We start from the raw sequence: 8,005 nt of genomic DNA on the forward strand, positions 1-8,005 counted from the left end.
CCTACTATTTGATTTTTAGAGTAGACTTGTTGGGATAAAATATATACATATACACTCATAGCTGCGTAAATCTATGCTTGCTGTTTTGATTCCTTTTGCTACATTATTCAAAGTGTAATAGTTTCTATATGATTTATAAAAGGAATAACGATAAGGTTTAGCTTAATAGGGATATAGCATAGTATTAAAGTCCAATAACTAGATCATATGAAAATAAAAGTTTAGACATATGAAAACATGAATTATAGTAAAAGTTTTGTAGTTTAAGAAAAAAAAATTTAACTGAGTTATAAGGCGTTATGTTAAATTGTAATAGGTTAATAGTATAGTGTTAAGTTGATAATATTAATTGTTAAAAATATTGGGAATCAGTGAACTTGGATTGAACCTAGAGTTAACTCAGGAAAGTTTTTTGTATTATCAGGGTATAGAGCAAAGAGTATAATATGAATGATTCGTTGAACATTATGGAAAACACTTTGAACGATTTGTATTGAAATTGTGCACCTGTGACCTTGATGTAAGCACGGCAGGCATCATGGAATTTGAATTGTTTGCTTGGAAATTGCAGATCTCGTGGTGGTCTTGTGATGCATAGTTTGTAAAGCACGAAACTTGTACGCCCCCAGTGAGTGATTATCACATTGCTGGAGGGTATAGAAAATGGTATATAAGTTGGAAAAGGTTTGAATAAAATCGGCTTCAGTCTTGGCCAGACTGTTCCCAGAAGAGCTGCCTCCGAGTAGTTTTCTTCTCTCCGTTCTGATTCACCGGTGCGGTCCTAACCCTTCCCTGGTCAGTGCAGGTCACCGACATTGTAGAGACAAGGTCTTGCCAAGTTGCCCAGGCTGGTCTCAAACCCGCAGGCTAAGGCAGTCCATTTGCCTTGGTCTCCCAAAGTGCTGGGATTACAGGCTGAGCCACCAAGTCTGGTGTTTATTCCAATCTTATTATCACATATTGACATATATACTAGTTATTGTCACCTCCTAGTTGTCTCTTTTACAGGTTAAAAGGATATTCACTTATCTAAATTGAGGCTGGGAGAAATAATCAGCCATTTGGTACCCTTGGTTACAATTTAAGAATATTTCTTGATTGTTTTAGAGTATTTCTTAGTGTTTAGTGTTATCCATGGGGGCACCTGCATAAGAATAACCTGAGATGCTTGTTAAAATACAGATTCCTGGTCTTCAGTCCAGACCTATTGAGCTAAAATACTGAGGCAAAATGGAGCTCAACATGTGCCCCAGTGATTTTGATGTGCCTGAGTCTGGGGAAATATGCACTGCAGTACTTCTCCAACTCAATAAAAATGCACATTCTGATTCAGTAGGTATAGGATGAGGCCCAAGACTAAATTTCTAACAAGCTCTTAGGTATTGCCAGTGCTATTCATCCATGGATCATATTTTGAGTACCAAGGCTGTAGTCAAAAGAGAACAGGATTTGGTATTCAAAGATCTGGGCAATCCCAGCACTTTTGGAGGTCCAGGTGAGATGATTGTTTGAGCCCAGGAGTTTGAGACCAGCCTGGACAACATAGTAAGATCTAGCTCTACAAAAATACAAACAAAAAAGTTAGCTGGGAGTGGTCATGCATCTCTGAAGTCCCAACTATTCAAGAGACTGAGGCAGAAAGATCACATGAGCCCAGGAGATTGAGTGAGATCCCTGACTCAGAAAAACAGAGTGAGATCCCTGACTCAGAAAAAAAAAAAAGAAAAAATGTGGGTTTAAATCCTGACTATGTAAATAAATGACTGTGTGACTGTAAATGCAATGAGTTACCTCTCTGCCCTTACTTGAAGAATGAGAACTCCTTTGAAGTTGTTTTGTGGATCACATATTTAGAGAGAGCTACATGTAACTAGGGAAGTGAAAAGAAAGCCAAGAGAAAATGAAGTTAGATATCTGCCTCATGTCAAAGTAAAATAAAAATTGAAATGTAAAAATAAAATGACAGCCGGGTTCGGTGGCTCAGCCTGTAATTCCGCGCCTTTGGGAGGCTGAGATGAGTGGACTGCCTGAGCCCGTGGGTTCGAGACCCGCCTGGGCAGCGAGACCTCATCTCTACAATAAATCAAAAAATTAGCTGGGCATGGTAACGCGCGCCTGTAGTTCCAGTTACTTGGAAGGCTGAGGTGGAAGGATCACCGGAGCCCAGCAGGTCGAGGCTGCGGTGGCCGGGAGCGGCCACTGCACTCCAGTCTGGGCGACAGAGTGAGACTCCAACTCAAAATAAATAACATAAAATAAAATAAAATAAAATGAAACTAGAGATCTACTAGAAGAAGGTACAAGAGAAGATTTATAAAACTGTGGGCAGGAAAAGCCTTTTTAATCAACACTAAAGACAAATTATGAGATAAAATATCAATATATTTGACAACAAAAGTAAAAGCTTTCATGAATTTTTAGAAAAATACATATGAACAAACACATATAAATACACTCTTACCATATGACCCAGAAATCAGGTCCTTAGTATTTATCCAAATTAGTTGAAAACTTATGTCTACACAAAAAAAACTGCATATAGATGTTTATAGCAGCTTTATTTATAATTAACAAAAATTGGAAGCAACAAAAACGTCCTTCAGTAAGTGAATGGTTAAATAATCTTTGGTATACCCAGACAATGAAATATTATTCAGCACTAAAAAGAAGTAAGCTATCAAGTCATAAAAAGACACAGAGGAAACTTAAATGCATATCACTAAGTGAAAGAAGTCAATCTGAAAAGGCCACATACTGTATGACTCCAACTGTATGACATTCTGGAAACGGCAAAACTATGGAGGCAGTAAAAAAGGTCAGCAGTTGCTAGGGGTTAGGAAGGAGAAAGGGATGAATGGCAGGGAATAGGATTTTGTGGCAATGAAACTGCTCTGCATGATACTATAATAGTAGATTCATGTCATTATACATTTGTCAAAATCCACAGAATGTACAATTCCAATGGTGAATGTAAACTGTGGACTTTGGGTGATAATGATGTGTCCATTTAGAGCAGTTTTAGATTCACAGCAAAATGGAGCTTAAAGTACAGAGAGTTCCCATGTACCCTCCATCTCCCTCCACACATAGCCTCCCCGCTGTCAACATCCCACACAATCAATGAACCTAACCTAAATGGACACATCATTAAATTCACTCAAAATGGATCTAAATGTAAAACTAATAGAAATGTAGAACTAAGTGTAAAATCTAAAATCATAAAACTTCTGAGTCAGGAGAGGTGGTATGTGCCTGTAGTCCCAGCTACTAAAGCAGCTGAGGTGGAAGGATTGCTTGAGCTCAGGAGTTCAAGCTCCATTCGTGGCAGTGAGCCATGGTCACACCATTGCACTCCAGTGTGGGCAACAGAGTGAGACCCCATTTCTTTTTTTTTCTTTTTTTTTTCCTTTGAGTTGGAGTCTCACCCTGTCGCCCAGACTGGAGTGCAGTGGCAGCTCCCGGCCACCACAGCCTCGACCTGCTGGGCTCTGGCGATCCTTCTGCCTCAGCCTTCCAAGTAGCTGGAACTACAGGCGTGCGCTACCACGCCCGGCTAATTTTTTGTTTTTTGATTTATTGTAGAAATGAGGTCTCGCCAAGTTGCAATCCACTCACCTCGGCCTCCCAAAGCACAGGATTACAGGCTGAGCCACGGAGCCGGGCTTGAGACCCCATTTCTTAAAAACAAACAAACAAACAAACAAAAACTTCTAGACAAAAACATGGGAGAAAATTTTGTGATCTTGGGTTAGGGAAGATGATACCAAAAGTATAATCCATAAAAGAAAAAAAATTGATAAGCTGGACTTTATCAAAGTTGAGGACTTCTGACCTGTTAAGAAAAAGAAAAGACAAGGCACAAAAAATATCCACTACATATTTGATAAAGGACTTGTATCCAGAATATATAAAGACCTCTTAAAACTTAATAATAAAAAGCCCAATTAAAAAAATGGAACCACTTGTATACCTAATCCTGAATTGTACCCCACATCTTTAAAATAAAAAATAAAATAAAATAATGGAAAAAAGGTCTAGAAGATACTTTATCAAAGAAGATATATGGATGACAAGTAAGCATAAGAAATGACGTTCCACATCATTTGTGGCTAGGAAAATGCAAATTAAAACCACAGCATGATATCACTACATACCTATTATAATGCCTAAAATCAAACAGATTACCATGGCAATTATTGATGAGGCTGTGGAGCAACTGGAACTCTCATATATGGTTGGTGGTAATGCAAAATGGTATAACCACTTTGGAAACAGTTTGGCAGTTTCTTAAAAACTTGAGCATACGTTTACTACACAACCCAGCAAGGCAGAAGCAGAGGGAAGGACTTTTGACTAAGTATGTACAGAGGTCATGGGAAAGCTTTGAGGTTGAAGGGGTTGTTTACTACATTAATTATGGTGATGGTTTCATAGTTGTATACATATCTCAAAACTCATCAAATTCTGTACAATCAACCCTCTACATTTGTGGGTTCTACATCCATGGATTCAACCAACCACGGATGGAAAATATTTGGGAAAAAAGTGGACAATTGTGTCCACATACATTTTTTCTTGTCATTATTCCCTAAACAATGCAGTATAACAATACTTACAATTACTTGGCATTTACATTGTAATAGGTATTATAAGTAATCTAGAGATGATTTAAAGTATACAGGAGGATGTGTATAGGTATGTGCAAATACTACTCCATTTTATATTGGAGACTTGAGTATCCCTGAATTTTGATATCCACAGGGGTCCTGGAATCAGTCACTCACAGATACTCAGGGATGATTGTACTTTAAATATGTGCAGTGGATTGTATATTGATAATACCTTGATTAGTTGTTTAAAATGGTCATACTTTTGACTAAGGAATTTTATCCTGAGGATATTTATTCTGAGGAAATAATGAATGTAAATCTTTATCTAAGAGGATGTTTGTCAGCATGGAGATGTCTATCTTCATGGAGAATTAGTTTAAAAAATGATGGATTTCTATGCAGTTGCTAACATTGTGTCATAAAGAAAAATATGAATGTTGTACAAACATGCTCAGAATAGATTTTTAAGTGGAAAAAGGCTGGATAGCAACTGCTGTGACAAACAGTATGGTGGTTCCTCAACAATTTGAAAATGAGGCTACCATATGATCAGTAATCCATTTTGGGGTATACATCCAAAAGAATTAAAAGCAGGATGTATTTACATGCCCATGTTCATAGCAGTATCATTCACTATGATGTTCACCAATGAATGAATGGATAAACAAAATGTACACACACACACACACACACACACACATACACACACACACAGAGGACTATTATTCAGTCTCAAATAGAAGGACATTCTGGCACATGCTGCAACATGGAACAAAGGTGAATCTGGAGGACATTATGCTAAGTGAAATAAGCCACCCCAAAAAGGAAAAATACTGTATGATTCCACTTGTATGAGGTTTCTAAAGTATTCAAATTCAAAGAAACAGAAAATAGAATGGTGGTTATCAAGGATTGATGGGACAGGGAATGGGGAGTTGTTGTTCAATGGTTATAGTTTCAGTTTTGAAAAATTAAAAAGTTATGGAGATGGTTCCACAATAATGTGAATATGATTAACACTACTGAACTATACTCTTAAAATGATTAAAATAGTAAATTTTATGTATTTTTTTACCACAATTTTTAAAAAAGTGTTTTAAAAAAATACACTTAAAGTAGTTCTGGTGTGGTGGCTCATGTCTGTAATCCCAGCACTTGGGGAGGCTGAGGCAGGAGGATTGCTAGAAGCCAGGAGTTCAAAACCAGCCTGGGTTACAAAGTGAGACCCATATCTCTACTAAAAATTTAAAAAATTAACCAGGTGTGGTGATGCGTGCCTGTAGTCCCAGTTCTAGAGGCTGATGCAGGAGGCTCACTTGAGCCCAAGAGTTCGAGATTATAGTGAGTTCAAAATTGTAGTGAGTTATGATTGTGCCACTGTGTTCCAGCCTGGAGCAATACCCTGTCTCAAAAATAAAAACAAAAAAATTTAAGTATTCAAAAAAAGATGGGAAGGATAAACCCCCAAATAATGAACTGTGAGTTTTGAAATGATTAATGATCTTAACTTCCTCTTAATGTGCTTTAGGATTTTTTGAATTTACACAATAATTTTTTGTTTTATAAGCAGAAAAATGTTTAAGGCAGAAAACAGAATGTGTTGCCTTTAATGCTTAAAGCAAGTCCTAAGCATGGAGGAAGCTTAGGTCTTGACTTGGAGGAGGCACCACCATGTCTTGCTTTGCTCCCTTTCCCATCTTTTTTTGTTATTTTTTTTTGTTGTTGTTATTTTTTTGAGTCGGGGTCTCACTGTCACCCAGGCTGCAATGCAGTGGCACAATCACTGTTCACCACAGCCTCAAACTCCTAGGCTCAAGTGATCCTCATGCCTCAGCCTCCTGAGTAGCTGGGGCTACAGGAGTGCATCACCATGCCCAGCTTATTATTATTTTTATTTGTCGTGGAGACGTGGTCTTGCTATGTTGCCCAGGTTGGTCTTGAATGCCTGGGTTCAAACGATCCTCCTGCTTCAGCCTCCCAAGTGCTGGGATTACAGGCATGAACCACCACACCCAACCCCCTTCTTCATCTTCACACAGTGGCAGCAGCAGCTTTCTGGCTCTTGTCCTGCCTTTGATGCAGTGGGAGAACAATGGGTCCTCCCTGCCACAGTCATCTTGCAAACTGTGATACTCTTTGTAGTTTCTTCTCTTTAGACTAAACAATCCCAATTCCAGTCATCTTTCCATCTGATGTTTTTCAGGTTAAATCCTACTATGGGCAGTTCTACAGGGAAGGCCAGTAGTTACTTGGAAATCTTTTCGATTGAATAATTCTCGAAATTAGGGTCCTAGTAATAAGACTGATGACTCTCCTTGCTATATGAAAATTTTTATTAAATTTCTTGTGGAAGGGTTTTTTTTTTTTAACCTTGGTAATTCAATGGGCACAAAATTTACTGTAGATCATGCTCAGTGGTTGGCTCTAAATGTCGACCAAGTCCAGCATTTGACTCTGAAGACTAGATTGCGGCATGGTTAACAGCTTGGAGACGTGTTGAGATCCAAGGAGGTACAGCAGCCTGGTACTCTCACACACTGATGGCCTTCCTCTGTGGCCACTTGCCCAGGTTGTTGCCACTACTTGGAGGTGGAGTTTATAGGACATGCAGGTAGAGTTGTCTAGTAGGTACTTGCAGCAAGATTGCTAATTGCCTGTAAATTGTCCTTTCAGAGCAGAATTCTGATTTTTAGGCAGACACATTGCCACCCAGGTAAAGGACAAGATTTCCTGGCCTCCTTGCAGTTAAATGTGATCATGAGACCAAGTTCTGTTTTCTGATATGTTAGTTGTAGGATGTATGGGACTTTTAAGAGGTCTCTTTAATAAGAAGGGACTTCAATCCTTTTCTCTTTCTTACTCTTGATGGCCTGGAATATGGATATGATAGCTGGAGGATGATAAAGCAAAGCGCTGGAAGGAGCAAGGTCCCTAACGAATTGTGGGAATGCCTTGGACTGCTTTCTTGTGCACTTCTTTTACATGAGTGTGTTTAAACCACCATCGTTCGGAGATGAAAAAGCAATTTCGAACTAACAATTAATTTGTAACCAGACATGGAGCCAACCATAGCAGAACCTAAAATGCAACGTTAGTGTAGGGGACAGGAAAAAGGTAAATATTAAGAATCCAGCCGGGCTCGGTGGCTCAGCCTGTAATCCAGCGCCTTGGGAGGCTGAGGTGAGTGGATAGTCTGAGCCCACGGGTTTGAGACCCGCCTGGGCAACTTGACGAGACCTCATCTTTACAATAAATCAAAAAATTAGCTGGGTGTGGTAGCGCACGCCTGTAGTTCCAGCTACTTGGAAGGCTGAGGCGGAAGGATCGCCGGAACCCAGCAGGTCGAGGCTGCGGTGGCCGGGAGCGTGCCACTGTATTCCAGTCTGGGCCAACAG

This window comes from Carlito syrichta, unplaced genomic scaffold (genome assembly GCF_000164805.1).
Source record: "Carlito syrichta isolate Samal-C Ts95f unplaced genomic scaffold, Tarsius_syrichta-2.0.1 Scaffold47086, whole genome shotgun sequence".
NCBI lineage: Eukaryota > Metazoa > Chordata > Mammalia > Primates > Tarsiidae > Carlito > Carlito syrichta.